We start from the raw sequence: 16,292 nt of genomic DNA, 5'->3' as shown, positions 1-16,292 counted from the left end.
TGGTGGCAGAGCCCCCGGCACAGGTCCTGCCACACACAAGCTTCGCTGTGGGTCTCGAATGAATCCAGAGATGCCCAGTACGACTGTAATACAGGGAAAGAGGAGGTGAGGATTGCCAACTGCTACACCTGTTGGCTCCCTTTAAAAGACCTCTGTTCTTCACCCCTATTCAGGACCATGCTTTCCTTATTCCGGAGGCGTTGGGGTGATTCTAACCACTCCGTTTCTGTCATCTGAATGCAGGCTGCCTGAGTGAGAATACACGTTCTATCAACTCTCTTTCCCCTCCTCTCAGGGAAGTCTGGTCGGAGAACACTACAAGTTATTTTCAGAAGTTTCTTCTATGCTTTTGGGGAACAATTGAGTATTTCTCCGAATTTTCACCTCCTGAAATGTCGTGGGCCCTATTTGTACTACATGTCTATGTCCATTCCTCTCCTCTATTAATTAACATGTCCAAGCCAATTTAACTCTCATAAAGACACCTTTCTTTTGAATGAACAGTTCTCGTACTCTTTCATGTCATTCGGCTCTGGAACAGAGATTCATCACGCCGTAAGAATCATGCCAAATTAAGACCAAATACTAGTAGTAATAATTCAGATCCTCTCAGATGGCTTTCCGCCTTCAGAACAAGACAGTTGGGGTGGCTCTCGGTAGCAACTGTACATAAGTACTTGCTCTGATCCGTTAGTCTCCGTTTCTGCAGGAGACAATTTCCAATATTTGTCCTACTCGAACCCTGCTCAGAGTTTCCGATGGTAAGAAGCTATTCTCTTAGCCCCTAGGACATCTTAATTGACTGTCGAAAGAATTTCAGCCTCCTAGGCTAGACCAGGAGCTTTGAACAGAAGCCCGAGCTTTCTGAGTATTACTGACATCAATCTCTGATATGCTCATTAAAACCCCCAAGCACGACTTAGCGGCATGTCCCGGCGTGCCAACACGTGGTCGGCCAAGGCGTGCGACGCGGTCAGGGTTTCTAAAGAAAGGCAGCCACGTTTCAGCTGCCTCCGTCCCTGCCCTTGTCCCTGTCACCAGGTTTTGGGGACTATGCTGATAAAGCACCCATGTTCTTTCATTTTTTTTTTTTTATCCTCATCTGAGAACATTTTTCCCTTTTTTGTTCAGATAGAGTGGGAGGGAGACAGAGAAAGAGAGAGAGAGAGAGAAACATTGACATGAAAGGGACACATGAGTGGCTGCCTCTCACATGACCCAACCAGGGCTGGGGACAAACTACAACCAAGGTACGTGTCCTTAGCGGGAACCGAACCCGGGACTCTCTGAACTGCAGGCTGATGCTCTAACCACAGAGCCAAACTGGCCAGGGTGCGCATGCTCTTTTAAAGCCTGGGGTGCTTCCCAGGTGTAACAGGAAGAGAGTTTGGTGCCCATACTTGACCGACAGGAGAGCCTACATTTTGTACACATAACTCTCTCTACTGACTCACCTTTTGATTGGGCAAGCAGTGAAAACACCTTTTTTCATTGAAAAAAAAAAAAAAAATTAGATATCACCTCTAAGCTCCTGAAGATGATGGAAGGAGAAAGTGCTACTGTAAAATGTTAAGCACAGATAAGGACATAGCGGGGTGAGGACAAAAGTTAGAATTGCATTTGCTAAGCATCCGTCCAGCCAGAGACCCAGAGGACAAAGGAATTGGGTGGGTGGGCACCCAAGACAGATGCAGAGAAAGACGTTCTCACCTTGGGGCAAAGCCTTCTAATTACCATTTCAGACGCCCTAATGCTCACATCAGGGGGATAACACCCAAAGTCAACATTCAGTAAGAAGGACACTACTTGAAAAAACAAATTTTTTTGCTAGTTTTCCAACAAATTTATGAAAACTGCTTGGATTAATTATCCTATCATGAAGAATATCCTGAAGAGCCCTGGGGGGTGGCTCAGTTGGTTGGAACATCATCCCGTACACCAAAAGGTTGCAGGTTTGATTCCCAGTCAGGGCACATACCTGGGTTACAGTACCTTTTCCATGTTTATATATATTTAGATACACAAATACTTACCATTGTGTTACAGTTGCCTGCCTTATTCAGCACAGTAATATTCCGTGCAGGTTTGTAGTGCAGAAGCATAGGCTATATGTATGGTAGGCTACACCACCTGGATTTGTGTAAGTGCAGTCTATCATGTTCCCACGACAAAATAGCCTAAGGACAAATTTATCAGAAGGTATCCCTGTTCTTAAGCAGGGCATAACTCTTAATTTCTACCTTGAAGGAACCTTCCACATTGTAGATTCTGAGGTCACCTGTGTTGCTCGTTGTCTCCCCCTTGTGGCCACTTAGAAAACCTTAGTGCTCCTCAACCAACAGTTTTCAAAATGATAGAGAAAATAATTTTTCCCCCTGAGATTATGGTTTCTGTCAGCCATTTAAGGCAAGAGTTGTCTTGTAACATCATTATCTTGGAAAATGACGACAAACCAAAGACAAAGATCCCAAAGAATATAGCTCAAGAATGGAGATGCAGTAATACTCCATGCTCCTGGTCAACTCCCAGACTTTTTTGTTTCCTCAATCAATAAATTGCTTCCTTTTGATTCAACCAGTTTGAGTTGAATTTATTTCACCTGCCATCAGAAAAATCTAACTAAAACATTTCCCACCTTCCTCAAGTCCTCTGACGTTTGCTGTTTGACCCCTGTCCTGTCTCATGGAGGACTCTCCCCGAGCAGACCCTCCGGGCTTCAGTCTCACTCCTCACAGTCAGTGGGCCCCACCTGAGTCATGACAGTGAGAACACAGCCCGTTTCCCACTGATGGTGAAGGTAATAGAGTCAGTGGTTACCCAGGTCTCCGCCTCTGGAATCCTTGATTCTGAAAGCATACAATCTCTCGTTTATTTGTTTTTAAATTTTCATTTATTGATTAATTTTGAGAGAGAGAGAGAGAGAGAGACATTGATTCATTCTTCCACTCATTTATGCCTTCATTGGTTGATTCTTTAAAAAAAAAATTTCTTTATTGATTTTAGAGAGGAAGGGAGAGGGAGAGAGAGATAGAAACATCGATGAGAGAAAACATTGACTGGCTGCCTCCTGCATGCCCCCCACTGGGGATCAGGCCCGCAACCTGGGCATGTGCCCTGACCGGGAATCCAGCCGGCGACCTCTTGGTGCGGGGGTTGACGCTCAACCACTGAGCCACACCAGCCAGGCAGGTTGATTCTTGTATATGTGCTCTGACCAGGAATCGAACCCACAACCTTGGCAGATTGGACAATGCGCTAATCAACTGAGCTACCCAGCCAGGGCACACTCTTGTTTTTGAAGAAACTTTTGGATAGAGAGAAAAGAATTGATCATAAACAAAGAATTTGGGTGGTTTTTTTTTCTTCCAGCTTTGGAAAGACAGGAGTCGGAATTACCAATGGGTATGTGTTTCTTCTTTTTTAAGTCTCAGTTGAATGACCTCTGCATACGGCCTGTAGCCATACCTCCTGTGCTTTATTTAATACTTCCCTGCACATTTGTACTTCACCCTTGTTTAATGTTTAAGGCACCTCTCAGAGCTTTATCCCTGACACATATCACTGTGCCTGGCACATCAAACGTTTTCCATAGGTATTTGTGTACTCAGGAAACGTGTACAAAACTGATGAAGGGTTCCCAACTCCTGTCCCCCTGGAATATGCTATAGAAGCCTGTGATATTTACTGAAATTCAAAGACATTCTCCCATTAATCCAGAAGGAGTTTCAGAATGACTTTAATCTTCCCTCCATTTTTTTTAACCTTATACCTGACCATACAATTTTGGGTCATATTGGTGGTCAGATTGGATGGAAGGACACTTTCCTCCTCACCCCTTTAAATATTAAAGATTCAGTACTTAGGAGAATGTTTTTAGAAACATTTTTGTGGGGAGGGTGATGGAAACTTTCAAAGGAAATAACCAGTTTTTATTTCAATCTTTTAGGCCCTGCCACTTCACGGTCTCTGTCCTCACCTCTTCCCACACCTGTTTCTTGTCTCCCCTTCTTTGAACTTCAGCCAGCAATCATTTTTTGAGGGTTTTCTTTTCTCTGAAGGATCAGTTTTCCTGGCCCTGCTGTATGTTACGATGTTCTAGAACAAGGGCACTCCCCCAAGTCAGGGTGATCCCCACATCTCTGTCACCAACCAAAATAACTTGAGTCCTTTCCTGTCTGTCCTCAAGATGGCGCACTAAACACACGCGCCAGCCTCTTCGAGTCCTGACTCGAAATGACTGGAAAGACGAGGTCTTTTCTGAAACTAACACAGCAACGAAAACCAGAAGGCAGGCTCCTTCTGAAAGACCCAGGGAGCTGGTACCACGTGGTTGAAGAAAACCAAGATCCTGCCTCCTGCCATGAGCTTTCCGAGTAGGCACGGCCACGGGAGTTCCCCAAGTCCAGGGGACGTGGATTGGGGGGACAAGAAAACCTCAAGAATGCAAAGATGATGCAATTCTAGTATAGCTACTATGTTCACTACATTCACAGATGACGAGAGAACAATGTTATGATCATGCCAAAAAACAATGTGAAAAATCCAAGACCCAGTCACAACCAAACACTGGCAGTACAGTAAAGTAGAAAGACACGTCCTATAAGGCTAGAAACCTCTGGCGAGTGTTCTACTCAGCGTTAAACAGTTGGAAGTGTTCACATTCAACCCAAGAACATGAGAAGAATGTCCGCTCTTAATGCAACCTTCCACATATCCCTGGAGGTCCTTATGAATGCATTAAGAAAAACAAGCAAACTGAAAAGGAAGAGACAAAATGGTCATTATTTCCAGAAAATATAATCCTCTATATTTGGGGGGCGGGGGGGTGGAGGAATAGATTTAGCAATAAATTGGAAGTGATGGGGGACAGTAAAGAGAGATCAAGGATGACACCTAGGCGCTGGGCTTGAATTGTCGGAGTTCTGCACACTTGAACTGAGATCGTGGGAGATGAGGGTGTGAGATGAAGAGAAAATATCAGATAGACAGCTTGAGATACGAGTCTAGACTTTGGAGGCTTAGCGTACAGAATTAAGAGGAGATATTAGATAGGCAGTTTGATGGATGAGTCTAGACTTCAGAGTAGAGGTCAGGTCTGAAAATGTAAATTTAGCACTTACCAGAATATAGAGGGTAGTCAGAGTTTCAGGCTGAGTTGAATTCTTTTTTTTTTTTTTTCTTAATTAATTAATTTATTTTTGTTACAGACGTTTCTCCTTTTCCCCCCACTGATTCCCCCTCCCCCTTGAGTTGAATTCTTTAAGAGGGAGTGCACTAGGGATGCTGCAGGCCCACATTCTGAAGCAGGCAAAGGAGACTGGGAAGGGCTGGCCTGGTGAGATAAGGCGAGAGCCCGCATTTATAATAGTGTCACAGACGGGTGGGAAAGGGAGTATTCTTTCGAAGCAGAGGAGGAGGGCAATGTCAGCAGGCAGATGTCGTTAAATACTCATGAAAACGTTGCGTGAAGCGGATGGAGAGGTCACGGTGGGATCAGCGCTCATGGAGACGGTTGGTGATCTCATGCAGGTGGGTGGCGGCTGGGTCAGAAGCCCACCTGGGGCAGGTGGAGGAGAAAGGGAGATGCAGGATTCAAGACAACTCATATTCGACATGTTTTTAATACATTTTTCTTGGTAAGGAAGCAAAGGAACAGGTAACTGAAGTGCTCAAAGGACAAGGGAAGAGTTTTCTTTTTAATAATAAAATACTAGAGAATATTTATACTGTGTATAGTAGTGAATAGCCCAGGAGGAAGAGAGAAACTGTCAGTTATGTGTTTGAAAGGGGAACACGGTACAGTATGTTTAGTTTTACATGAAAATGTAAAGTAGTTTTCAACTAAAGGAAAAGAGATGAAATAGAACATAGTCCATAGGTCAGTCAGAAAAACTGATTTTCTATCAACTCCATTAGATTTTATTATATGCTTGACATGTAAGAGACTAATGTGTACATGACATTTTTTCTTTTAATCAACTATAATATATAATATATAATTACCTCAAAGATTTTTTAAAAATCCTCACCCAAGTATTTATTGTTCTTGTTTGTTTGTTTGTTTTAATTGATTTTAGAGAGAGAAACATCAACTGATTGCCTCCCACACACCCCAACCAGGGATCGAACAAGCAACCTGGGTATGTGTCCTGACCAGGAATCGAACCTGCGACCTTTCGGTGCATAGGACCACAGCCAACCAACTGAGCCACACTGGCCAGGGCTATTTTTATAATAGTGAAACTTCTGGGGGAGGCGGGTTCCCTTAATAACAGCACCTTACTTCTCAATTTATCTTTGGGGTCTGTGACAACAGATCTGTTGATTCACATCTAAAACTCCGTGAGTGAAAAGTGGCAACCTGACTGGAATCACACAGACCATCTGCTCTCAACTCACTGAATTCGTAAAATTTTAAACAGAAACAGGAACCTTTTCGTTTTTGTAGTTGTTGTTGTTTTCTTTTTTGGCTACTCGGCATTCGGATCCTGATTCTGTTCGGATTCTGCTCAGTCTGAGTCGGAGAGGAAGACGAGGTCCTTCTTCACAGCACCAGGTACAAATGCCAAGTGTGCATATTCCTTACCCTCGGCCCTTGGAGCCAGGGTGCAGGCGGGCCCCAAGCGGATGACTCGAGAAGAGTGTCAAGCATGGGATGAATTCTGTCGGTGGCATCCAGGGACCAGCAGCCACAGCAGCCACTCCTGACCAAGTTCTTCCGTGGCATCGTTGCTGCTGTCCGGGCCGACCTCACTTGACTATGTGTTGCAGATGCTGCGTTTTTTACACATGGAAGGTTTGTGGCAACCCTGTGCTGAGCAGGTCTATTGGTGTTCTTTTCCCAGTGACATTTGCTCCTTTTGTGTCTCTGTGTCACATTTTGGTAACTCTTGCAATATTTCAAACTATCTAATTGTATTTGTCATGGTGATCTGTGATCCGTTGTCTTTGACATTATTACTGTAATTGTTTGGGGCCTCCATGAACCGTGCCCATATATGACAGCGGACTTAATCAATAAATGTTGGGTGTGTGTTCTGACTGTACCATAGACCAGCTGTTCCCCTAAATCTCTCTCTCTCCCCACTTAAGCCTCCCTATTTCCTGAGACACAACAATATTGAAATGAGACCAATAAATGATTCTGCAAAAGTCTTTAAGTGTTCAAGTGAAAGGAAGAAAACCACATCTCTCACTTTAAATCAAAAGCTAGAAATGATTAGCTTAGTGAGGCAGGCAGGTCAAAAGCTAAGACAAGCCGAACGCTAGGCCTTTTGCATCAAACAACTAGTGGGGGGGCAGGCAGGAGGCAGCCAATCAATGTTTCTCTCTCCCTCTCTCTCTAAAAATCAATTAAAAAGAAAAGAAAACAAACAAAAAATTAGTCAAGTTGTTAATGCAAAGAAAAAGTTCTTGAAGGAAATTAAAAGTACTCCAGAGAACACACTAATGATAAGAAAGCAAAACAGTCTTATTGCTGATACAGAGAAAGTTTTAGAGGTCTGGAAAGATGATCCCAGCCATTCCCTTAAGTCAAAGCTTAATCCAGAGAGAGGCCCTAACTCTCTTCAATCCCATGAAGACCGAGAGGTGAGGAAGCTGCAGAAGAAAAGTCTGAAGCTAGCAGAGGTTGGGTCATAAGATTTAAGGCAAGAAGCCCTCTCCATACTATAAAAGTGGGAGATGAAGTAGCAAGTGCTGATATAGAAGCCGTAGTAAGTTATCCAGAAGATTAGTTAAGATAATTAGTGACGGTGGCTATGCTAAACAGGTTTTCTTTCCTTTAAAAAAAAAAATGATTGACTGAGAGAGAGAGAAACATCAATATGAGAGCAGAACATTGATTGGCTGCCTCCTGCATGCCTCCCCACTGGGGATGGAGCCTGCAACCTGGGCATGTGCTCTGATCAGGAATTGAACCAGCAACTTTTTGGTGCATGGGATGATGCCCAACCAACTGAATCATACCAGTCAGAACTAAACAGATTTTCCATGTAAAAGAAAGAGCCTTATTTTAAAGATGCCATCTAGGACTTTCATAGTGAGAGAGAAGTCAATGCCTGCCTTCAAAGCCTCAAAGGACAGGCTGCCTCTCTTGTCGGGAGCTAATGCAGTTGGTGATTATTGAAGCCAATGCTCATTTACCTTTCTGGACATTCTAGCGCCCTTAAAAATTACAAATCTACTCTTCCTATGTTCTATAAATAGAACAACAAAACCTGGATGACATCTGTTTACAACATGGTTTACTGAATATTTTAAGCCCGCTAATGAGACTTACTGCTCAGAAAAATAAAATAAAATAAAATAAGGTGTCTTTCAAAATACTACTGCTCATTGACAATGTACCTGGTCACCCAAGAGTTCTGATGGAGATGTACACAACAAGATGAATTTTGTTTCCATGTCTGCTAACACAACAGCCATTTTTCAGCTCTTAGATCAAGAAGTAATTTTGACTTTCAAGTCTTATTATTTAAGAAATACACTTGGCAAGTCTACAGCTGCCGTAGATAGAGATTCCTCTGATGGATTTGGGCAAATAAAAACCTTCTGGAAAGGATTCATCATTCTGGATGACATTCAGAACATCTGTGATTCATGAGAACAGGTCAAAATATCAATATTAACAAGGGTTTGGAGGAAGTTGATTTCAACCCACAAGAAAGCTATGAGCAGTTCAAGACTTCAGCGGAGGAAGTAACTGCAGATGGAAATAGAAAAAGAACTATAATTAGCCCTGGCCAGTTTTGCTCAGTGGTTAGAGCATCAGCCCACAGACCTGAGAGTCCCGGGTTCAGTTCCTGCTAAGGGCACGTACCTCGGTTGCAGTTTGTCCCTGGCCCTGGTTAGGGTCGTGTGGGTGGCAGCCACTCATTGTGTCTCTCGCACATCAATATTTCTCTCTCCCTCCCACTCTATCTGAAGATAAATGCAAAAATGTCCTCAGGTGAGGATAAAAAAAAAAGGGGGGGGACTAGAATTAGAAGTGGGGCCTGAAGGTATGACTGACTTGCTTTGATATCATAATAAAACTTTAATGAATAAGGGGTTGTTTCTTATGAGTGAGCAAAGAAAGTGATTTCTTGAGATGGACTCTACTCCTGGAGAAGATGCTGCATAGACCGTAGAAATCACAACAAAGGGTTTAGGTTATTACATTCACTGAGCTGATAAAGCAGCCACAGGGCTTGGGGGGACTGGTGCCAATTTGGAAAGACGTTCCGTGGGTCAGTGCTATCAAACAGCATTGCCCGCTAGAGACATTGTCTGTGAAAGGCAGAGTCCATCGATGCAACACATGTCATTGTTATCTTAAGAAATTGCCACAGCCATCTCAACGGTCAGCAACCACCGCCCTGGTCAGTCCGCAGCCATCAACACTGAGGACAGTCCCTCCACCAGCACAAAGAGTATAACTTGCTGAAGACTCAGATGATGGCTAGCATCTTTCTTAAGCTCCCTCACCTTCTCTATACCATCCCCCTCTCTCTTGCTGCTTGTGCAGAAGCTGTTCAATTGGCTCACAGCTGTCTCCCAGGAGGATTTGCTCTAGACATAGGTGTACATTCAATGTGTTCTTGAGAGGCAGCAAGTTCAGCTTCCATACACACTCCACTGTAGACTATCTCCAATAAAGCATTCTTAAATGAAGGTGTCAACATTGTTCTTTTAGACATCATGATATTTCACACATTGTGGACTACAGTCCAGTGTAAACGTAACTTACCATATGCACTGGAAACCCCACAAATCCATGTGACTTGCTTTAGTGTGATATTTGCTTTATTGTGTGGGGTCTGGAACTGAGCCTGTACAAATATTTCTGTACACCTGAATATCTAGGTCCTGGTTCCTAGTGTAGTCACACCTCGTTCTCCATTCACGCCGTCAGTTATGAGAGATTTCCTAATATGTCTGGTTAGTTCCTTTCCTGCAGAAGTTAGCCAAGGCTTTCTCTGATGGTGCCTGCCAATCACGCCCCCTAAATGCCACACCAGATACACTCACAACTGCAGCGTCCTCAGGCCAACCTGACAGCCTCTTCCTCCAAGAATTCTACCCAAATCTTAGCCTCTCTGGAAGCCTATATGCTACCTACATTTTCTACTCTGCATTAGGTCCTATGTGGCTCATGATGTGTAAATCCTGGCTACCTAGAGTTGGCGTTAGATCAGGTAGAGGAAAGAAAGAGAAAAGAATGCGTACGAGAGTACTTGTATCCAGAGTATATGTCTCTAGAAAGTAAAATCCATTCCAGTTTCATCTTTATGTACTACCTTTCCCAATCACCAACCAGTGCATTGCACATAGGTTTTCAACAAGTATTTGTCGAATAAATAGATCCAGGGGGAAAAAAAAAAGGAAAACAGTATAGAATAGGGGAGAAAGAGTTGAAATGGGGATTAGGAATGAACACATTCTCTACTCTCTCAAATAACTCTCTGGACATCATGTTCCTCTTTGTAAAATGAAGAAGCAGAATAGCCCCAAGCTCCTTTCAGCGTGGAAATACTTTCATTTGGAATCAATATAAACTCACAACTGTGTACTAGGACTTGGAACGCTGTTGTGTAACTGTTTTTAAAAAAATTCTATATTTGGTAATAAAAAAAAAAAGTGTTATATCTCATTTGTTTTTCCCAGCACTCAGCAGCACAAACATAGGCTTTATTAATTAGTAAAATTACAAATGCTAATGTGTCCCTATTTGCACACAGGCAGGAGTCCCCCAGGAATGGGGTGGGCACCTGCCCTACGCTGTCCTGCACCTTCTGCTGCAAGTGTCACCTCAGAGAGACCCAGCAAGGCCGTTCCCACAGCCTCGTCTCCGGGTTCCACTCACTGATGCAAGTTGCCCAGCTGGGCTTTAATTAGAGCTCCCTCTCTCTCCCGGGTTTTCCTCTCATCATACACCTCTTCTCCTCCATTTCTCTGCTCGTCATTGCCCTCCTTTCCCCCCCCCCCCCCCCCCCCCGCCACAGGCCCATGGTGAGGACAGCACAGTAATGAGGCCCCAGGAGCCAGCTCAAAGCTGTAAAACTTTAAATTGAACCCTGGAGATTTGGAGAGCTGTAATTAGAATGCACGACTCGAGGTGAACTAACATGACCCTGCCACCCAGCAGGCTCTGGTGCTAACGCCCCTGGCAGAGCAGGCTACTTCCAACCATTGAGCATCCTGCCCCAAAGAGGCAAGTGTCCTCCGAACATTTCTGGAGGCGTCCCACATTCTCCTCCTGCTGAACAGTCAGGATGTGTTTCATTTCCCACTACTCCAATCAGGTGCTTTGTTGACTATCTGCGGGGATAAGTCTCTGCCTTTGTGAACATTTCCTCCAGATCGGCTCCCAGAAGTGGGAGTAGAGGAGAAATGCACGAAGACATTAGGGACCCCGTGTGGATGCCCTTGTTCCCCTTCCATGCGCTCATGCAAACAAGCATTTACTGAGCCTCTGTCTGTGCCCGGCTCTCCTCTGGGTGCTGGATTACAGCTGTCAGACAGACGAGGTCTCTGACCGCGCGGAGGACCTAGTCTAGCAGTGAAGGAAGACAACACACAAGTACGAAAAAAAAATACATAATATAATTATAAATATAATAAGTGCTATAAAAATATATAAAATGGGATGATAGTGGGCGTCGGCTTCTTCCCTTCTTTCAAACCCTCGTACAGTTATCGGCAGACTTGGTCTGCTTTGCCTTCTGGACACACACAGAACAGGATGCGCAGAACAGAGCCAATCACCCCTCACCGCCTCTACTGCTCTCGCCCGAATCCAAGTCGCAACCCCCTTTTGCCTGGACGTTGCAATACATTCCTTTGCCTCTTACCTGTCTAGGTTCTATTCTCCCCACAGCAGTCTGATGGACTCTTTTAAAGACAAGTCAGATCAAATAACTCAGCTGCAACACCACGTTATTTCAGAGTAAAAGCTAGTCACAGCCATGGCCTTGAAAGCAACCCATGAGCTGGACCCTGCTACCTCTCTGCTCTTATCTCTACCACTCTGCTCCCTACAAGTGTTCCTCTCCAGTTCCAGATGTGATTCTGCCTCAGGGCCTTTGCACACACCCTTTCCTCTGATTGGAATGCTCCTTCCCCAGCTACTTCTCATTGCTTCAGCTCTTTGTTTGAATGTTAGTATTTCAAGAGAGGGGGAAAAAAATCACTGATGATTGCAAATAAAATAGCAAAGCATCCTCATGCTTTTCTTTTTTGATCTTGCTTTTATTTTCCCCATTGCATTTATCATCCCTTGACAGGTTTCTCTGTATATTTTGTCAGAGACTGTTTTACCCACTGACATAGGCATTTCATAGGTAAATGACTTTAGCTGTTTGAATCACGGCTGTACCGACAGTGCCTACATTGATACCTGCGGGCAATATTTGTTGAGCGGATGGATAAACCATATGCAAAGCATGTTGATTAACGGCACTGCTTCAACCTAGCAGAGATTTCTAGAAATATTCTGCAGGACTAGACAATGTGCCCTATCTTGGTTTTCATTTGTATCAATGACACAGACCAAGAAATTGCAAAGGGTTTCACAAAATGCTGTACTTGTGACCTGTCATCAGAATCATCTTCAACAATGTTTTTCAAGCCATTAGTAGGCAGTGGATATAGTCTAGCAGGTTCGGAACAGATTTCTTTTTTTAGTGTTGACACAATTACAGATGTCCCCCACCCCCCACTTTGCCCACCTCCACTCAGCCCCCTGCCCCCTTCCCTCTGGCCATCACCACACTGCTGTGTGCTGTGTGTCATGCATGTATGTTCTCTGGCCAATCCCTTCACCTTCTTTCATCCAGCCCCTGCCCCCTCCCCTCTGACAGCTGTCAGTCTGCTCCAAGTCTCCAAGCCTCTGGTTCTACTCTGTTCATCAGTTAATTTTGTTCATTAGATTCCACATATAAGTGAGATCATAGGGTATTTGTCTTTCTCTGACTGGCTTATTTCACTTAGCATAGTATAGATTTTTCTCTTTTTTTTTTTGGTTCGTGCCCCTAGCGGGAACCGAACCTAGGACTCTCTGGTCCGCAGGTCGATGCTCCAACCGCTGAGCCAAACAGGCCAGGGCAGATTTTTCTTAACAAAAATACTATAGCTAGACTGAAACAGAATGGAATGGAACTGGGGAAATAAATGAAATTTACCGCACGTATTACAGGGAAGTGTTGTTCTGTGAAAGTTTGTTTCAATTATATGTATGTGGGTTTTTTTCCCCCCTGCATATACCAAAATATGATATAAAGAGTAATTATTATAAATCACAATTTTTTAAAAAGTTTGAAACACAATGACCTATGGTGTTGCTTCTGGGAAATCAATCCAGAGTTCCCAGGGCATAGTAACAGTATAAGACAATAACATGGAGGGGAAAAGAGAGACGGAGAGAAAAAAAAAAAAAAATCAATGAACCAAAAAGTTAGTCTGGCAAAATACGGCGGAGAAGTATTTCTTAAGAACCCTCCCTTTCTTTAAGCGGGAGACCTACCATGTGAGCGTGCCCCCACTCCGTCAGACCTCACTAACCTGACAAGTCGGGGATAAAAGCTACACATCTTCAAGGACTGAGAAAACGGAGCGGAGATGACAGTGATGAGCGTTAGACTTTGCAAAGCCGACAGATGGGTACCCAACTTAGTACCCCGAGGAAAACAGAACCCTGGGCTGGGAAAGCAGCAACCCCGAAGCCCAGATGTACAGGGGCGACTCCCAGGACGTCCTGCAGCCGGGCAGGAGTGGATTGGGAAGGTGGGGAGCGTGAGAGCTGGTGGAAAAGTCTGCACAGAAGCAGTCAGAGCCCTACAGTCACTGAGCTGCCCCTGCTCTACCCAGGTGAAGGCGGCAGAGGCTGGACGGAGGACTTTGTACTCAGGGACCCATGCTACCCAAGGACAGAGAAGCATGCTGGAGGTGCACAATGAGCGCCACCTCTGCCCCATCTCAGACCCCTTTCCCTTTCAGTCTCAGGATGTTGGCACCCAGACTTGTACCCTGCAGGCTGGAGACTGATAGATGTCTGTGTATACTGACAAGTCCCTAGAAGAGAAGTACGGGTCCTGACAGAGGTCCCCGTTGAAGTAGCCGAGACACCGCTCGGTGTGGAAGTCCATCAGGCGACACGCTCTGTCTGTACACACTGTTCTTCTACATGGCTTTTCTTGATTCATCAGAGATCTGCACAGAGAGCTGGGACGCGCCAGGCATTTTCAAATCCTCTAATATTCGAGAAAACACACGCACACAAGAGACATCTCAGGGGGAAGAAAGATGCTACAAAACAGATGTAGTGAATTTCCTCGGAGAAACTAGACACGGCACTGAGTGTATCAAATGAAGACAATTAGAATATCGCATCACCCAGGCAAACGGAGCACCAGAGAATAAGATGTTCTTTAAAATCAGAAACTTGACTGTAGAAATAAAAAATGAGATGAAAGCGTTGGAAGACAGTCAAGAAAATCTCCCACAAGTGGAGCAAAAAGACAGAGAGGAAAAAATAGAGAAAATACAAAGTAAAAAAAAAAAACAAAAAACAAAAAACACCAAGGAGGAGCAGTCAGAAGGGTTAATACCTGACTAGGAATCCCAGACAGAAAGAACAAAGAAGTCGGGGAGCGACATGAGCTCAAACATAAGCATAGTTCGCAGAAACAAAGGCGACGAGTCCCAGGAATGAATGGACCCACCGACGCATCACGATTTTATTTTAAATATGACCCAACCCAAGGCACGGTGTCAGGACATCTGAGGTCCCTCTGGACGAAGACACCGAATGTTTTCAGAGAGAAAAATAGGTCCCATGAAAGGGGTGAAAATCAGAATGGGCTCCTACTTCTCAAAAGCGGCCCTGGCGGCCAGGAACAAGAAAATGGTCCTTCACAATCAGTTTCAGCACAAAAACGTTACGCCCTCGCCAAGTATGAATCCATCGTGTGGACAGATCAAGACGTTACCAGATATTCAGTGCCCGGATGCTTTTATTTTCCCGCATTCGCTGTTTAAAGGACATTTCCAGGGAGATGGTTTCAACCAATATGGGAGTAAAGGAGAAAGAGGAAAATGCAGCCCCCAGGAAACAGGGATTCAGGAGACAGTGAGGAAATCTCCCGGGCGGTGATGCAGGCGGATGTGATGCAGCAGCACAGCTGTGCAGTGAGCAGAGACCCCCAGGCCCACGTTGGGGCAGAAGGTCAAGGCTCCAAGAGGGTCATCTCTACAACCATGGTAAAACTGCACACTGTTGATCTGTTCAAATGTACCGACACTCACGCCATTGGCTCAGTGTTCTGGGGTCAAGTAGTGATAACTACACAGAAAACTAAGCAAAGAACAAAAATGAGGCCATTCTGCACTCGAGGGAAATCAAAGTTTTACAAGAAGGCGAATGTAATAGTCGGTGATAATAGTATATCCATGGCTCATCTGCGAATACTAGTCCCATAATTATAATCATGTACACAGTGAACATCGGTCTATACCAACATTATGACTTAATTATTGTATGGGGGAAAGATGGACATGTTTGTCTTGCATGTGTGCATTCTGGGGAAAAGGAGTTCCAGAAAGCCAAATTTCTGTCTCCCACAGTAGCAAGTTGAGAAATAATATGCAAAATATAACAGGTTCAGATGGTGTTTAAGTACGTTGCCAGAAGATGTCATTAAAAGAGTGGACACTGGCCTGGCTGGTGTGACTCAGTGATTGAGTGTCGACCCATGCACCAAGAGGTCGCCAGTTCAATTCCTGGTCAGAGCACATGCCCAGGTTGTGGGCGTGATCCCCAGTGGGGGGCATACAGGAGGCGGCCAATCGATGTTCTCTCTCATCAATGTTTCTCTCTCTCCCTTTCTCTCTCTCTCTAAAAATCAATAAAAAATTTTAAAATTAAAAAAAAAATGTGTCTTCATCAACTTCCTTATTTAAAAAAAAAAAGTGGACGCCCTGGCCGGTTTGGCTCAGCGGTTAGAGCGTCCGCCTGTGGTCTGGAGAGGCCCGGGTTCAGTTCCCGCTAAGGGCATGTACCTCGGTTGCAGTTTGTCCCCGGCCCTGGTTGGTTGTGCGGGTGGCAGCCACTCGATGTGTCCCTTTCACATCGATGTTTCTATCTCTCTCTCTTCCTCTCTCTCCCTCCCACTCTGTCTGTACAAAAAATGGAAAAATGTCCTCAGATGAGGATTAAAAAAAAAAAAAAAAAAAGAGTGGACATTGAGGAGCAGGAGTCAGAGGTAGGAAGGGGCCAAGGAGAAGACAGGTACTAACTTCAGCCTTACCTAATT

The sequence above is a fragment of the Molossus molossus genome, unplaced genomic scaffold, assembly GCF_014108415.1.
Source record: "Molossus molossus isolate mMolMol1 unplaced genomic scaffold, mMolMol1.p scaffold_m16_p_7, whole genome shotgun sequence".
Lineage (NCBI taxonomy): Eukaryota > Metazoa > Chordata > Mammalia > Chiroptera > Molossidae > Molossus > Molossus molossus.
Note: the sequence above shows the minus strand (reverse complement) of the source record.